The following is a 3,596-nucleotide window of genomic DNA, read 5'->3' on the forward strand; positions in this document are numbered from 1 at the left end:
AAAGCTGGAGGGCTGCCTATGTGTTCCTTTAAAATCCACCCCATGAGATAAAAACCTCACCCACAAACCTTTAAAAAAAAATTAATAGGCTTTTTTTCTTAGAGCAGTTTTAGGTTTACAGAAAAATTAAGCGGGGAGTACAGGGTTCCCCTATGCGACCCGCCATCTTCCCTCCGATTAACATCTCACGTTAGTGTGGCGTGTTTGTTGCAATTGCATGTTTATTGACTACAGCCACAGTTTACATCAGGTTCATCTCGGTGGTGTACTTCTGCGGGTTTTGACGAGTGTATCATGTCATGTGTCCACCGTTGCAGTGTGACGCAGGATAGTTTCTCTGCCCTGAAACTCCCCACACCCCCTCCCGCCGGCCACCCCTGATCGCTGCCTCCATAGTGGTGCCTTTTCCAGACTGTCACACAGCTGGAGTCACACAGCATGTAGCCTTTTCAGACTGGCTTCTTTCACTTAGCACCACAAACTGGATTGAGATAAGCCCTCTCTGCCTTGGGCTCCCCGTGAGGCTGCCACGGGAGAAGACCCTGGAGAGTCTGGAAGACCCACAGTTCAATGGCGGGCGGGCATGCTCTCAGAGCCTCCGACGCCTTTGTCTGTCAGAGGGGGTTTCTGAGGCACCTTTCCATTTTTCTCTGAGGTCTTAACAAAGGATCTTGCAGACCACCTGGCTTCTTTGTTCCTTTACTGGCTGACAAGACTGTTCTGGCCTTTTACCCTTCTCCACATTTCCACTTGAGAACAGAACGGTTTTCTCTTAGTTCGTCTCTCTTCTTCATTTTCTCACAGACAGAGCTGGGCAGCGCCTTCAACATCCTGCCTGGAAAGGCTGTCTGCTGGCCATCCAGCTCGCTGGGTCACTTGCGGGCTATTTTCTGTGCTACTGCGGGCAGCCGTTCTGCTGAACTTTCTGCCACCATGTGAGGAAGGCTTCCTTTCCTCCAGGGTCCAACAGCATGCTCTCTGTTCCCTTCAAGCTCTCGCCAGCTTCCCCCAAGGCTCTCAGGCTTCTGCCCACGGCCTGCCCAAAGCCAGTGCTGCACGACTAGGTTTGGTCACAGAAGCACAGCCCAGCACCGACATACAGCACTGTCCTGATCATTGCATCCGCCTCGCAAGCTGGGTAAGGGGTCGCAGTCCCCACTTTTAGGGGTAGAAATGGAGATGTGGAGAAATTATATGATTTGTCACAAACCACACAGTTAGTAGGTAAAGGAGCTGAGTGTTGAAAAACAGTTTTAAAAAACCAGATAGCACGGTAGCCTGGGGACATTTAGCGAAGGAGCAACATGTAGTTATGAAGGTCAGTAGCCATTAAAGGTGTCATTTAAGGTCAATTTGAGCCACAAGAAAGAGTCACGAACATTTGGTAAACTCTTCTCATTAAGGCGGGTGATTATGTCATACATTTTAGAGAGTTGTCCATAAAAAAATTAAAATAAAAACTTTGTCCTTAAACAGTTAACCTTCTTCGTGCATCTTAAAAATGCACTCATGGAACACCTCCCGCCCCCTCCCTCCCTCTCTCTTGTCTTTCTTCAGATTTCTGGGAATGTTATATGCCCAAAATCACCCCACACAGGGGTTCCTGCTTCCTGGGTGCCCAGGTACCTGTGAGTTATGACCCACAGGCAGAAATCTGAGCACTGAGAGAGGGGCCGACCACACAGAGGACACCCAAGGGTCCTCCATGACCCCAGGGTCCATCTCCTCAGAGCATTGATGTGCATGAGGGCACCTCTGACTTGAGCTAAGTAAAAGGAACGAAGCCGACGATGTGCCCATTAGCCAGACTCTTGAGCGATGGTTGGGCTTTGGCGCCGCAGACATCGGTGTCAGGGTGGTGTCATCCTGCCCACTGGCCAGAATCAGGACAGGGCTAAGCCTTCCTGCTCGGCGAGAGCAAAATTTGCACATGGTGGGACAAGTGATGATTTGGGGTGTGCCTGGGGGATGTGGATATCCCCGAATCCAAGGACAGCTGTTCACAGTTCATCTACACTCCCCAGGCCTGGGGCTGCTCCCCTCCCTGCACCCCTTCCCTCCCTTAGCCTCAGATCCCCAGATAAGGAGCTAGAGGTGGGCCCAGGTGGAGTCTGGTGTCCACTCTGGTCCAGTCAGCTCTAGCCAGGGGTGGGGAAGGTCACTGGCTGGGCTGCTCCCTCTGCAGGGCTGTGGCTGGAGAGATTTCTTTTTTTTCTTTTTTTTTGAGGAAGATTAGCCCTGAGCTAACATCCGTGCCCATCTTCCTCTACTTTATATGTGGGACGCCTGCCACAGCATGGCTTGCTAAGCAGTGCCATGTCCACACCCGGGATCCAAACTGGCGAACCCCAGGCTGCCAAACCGAAACATGCACACTAAACTGCTGCGCCACCAGGCTGGCCCTGAGAGATTTCTTAAGAAGGGGAGCAGGTGGGCTGGACAAACCGACTGAGCCACACGTGCCTCAGTTCTCATTTATACAAGTTTCCCACTCTCCACAAGAAAGGAAAACGCTCCTTGGTCCCCTAAGGAAAGGAAAGGAGCGGGAAAAGGTAAGGAGGCTTTTTGGTGGTGTTAATTATACCTTCTCCTGTGCGCTCTTTGGGATGGCGGGCGGGAGAAGGCAGCGCTGTGCCCTTACTGAGAAGTTGCCTGTGCTTCCTGCACCGCCTCCCCCCCTCTTTTCTTCATCTGGGCCTGGCTGGCAAACCTGGAAGGGCCTGCCCTGGGTTCCGGCACGCTGGGCCACACCCTTCCCTCTGCCTGGAACGTTTGCCTCCCCATCACCTTCCTACCTGGAAAACTCCTACTCATTCTTTAAAACCTTGTTTTGACATCACCTCCTACACAAAATTCATCACTTTCTCCTCTATACATTAAAAAAAAAGTTTTATTATGGAAAGTTTCTTTAATGGATACAAAAGTAGAGAGAAGTCTTCTGTACAGTTTTGGCCTGTGAACGCACATGCTCATCACTGCCTGTGTTACCTGGGTGTCCCTGTGTCTGGTCCTCTGCACCAAGACACTGAGCCGCGCACAGCGGCGGGCGAAGAGCAGGTACTCACTCTTTCTAAGATGCCACGGAAACTGTCGCCTGGGCCAACGCACCCATTCTGCAGAGGAGGTAACCGAGGCCCCAGCGCTTCGGAGGAGTCGATGCAGTGATGCAGTGTGCTCTCTTGATTGCCGGAAAACTAGCGGCACAGGTGCGGTACCCCGCCCACCCCGCCCTGGTCCGCTAAGCCGGCCTCCCGGCTCCGACCCCCAGCGCTGCGCCCGAGGGGCCACCGCCCAGCCCCGCGGCCCGCCCGCAGCCGCCCCCAGCGTCGCTCCGCCTCCCGCGGCCCCCCGGCGCGGCCCCGCCCGGATCGGACTCCGAACTGCGAAGTGGCTGCGACGCCCCGGAGCGAACCACTCGCGCCTAGGGGTGTGGCGGCTGGCGCGGAACCGCCGGGGCGTGGGGCCACCACGGCGACGGCCCCCTCGGACACCCCGCGACCGGGCTGCAGCGCAGGGGCCGCGGGGCCGCGCCGGGCTGGGCCGGGGCGAGCGCAGGACAGGACGCGGGGCCGCGCCCCTCCCGGCCGGAGTCGCGA

The sequence above is a fragment of the Equus quagga genome, chromosome 11 (assembly GCF_021613505.1).
Source record: "Equus quagga isolate Etosha38 chromosome 11, UCLA_HA_Equagga_1.0, whole genome shotgun sequence".
Classification (NCBI taxonomy): Eukaryota; Metazoa; Chordata; class Mammalia; order Perissodactyla; family Equidae; genus Equus; species Equus quagga.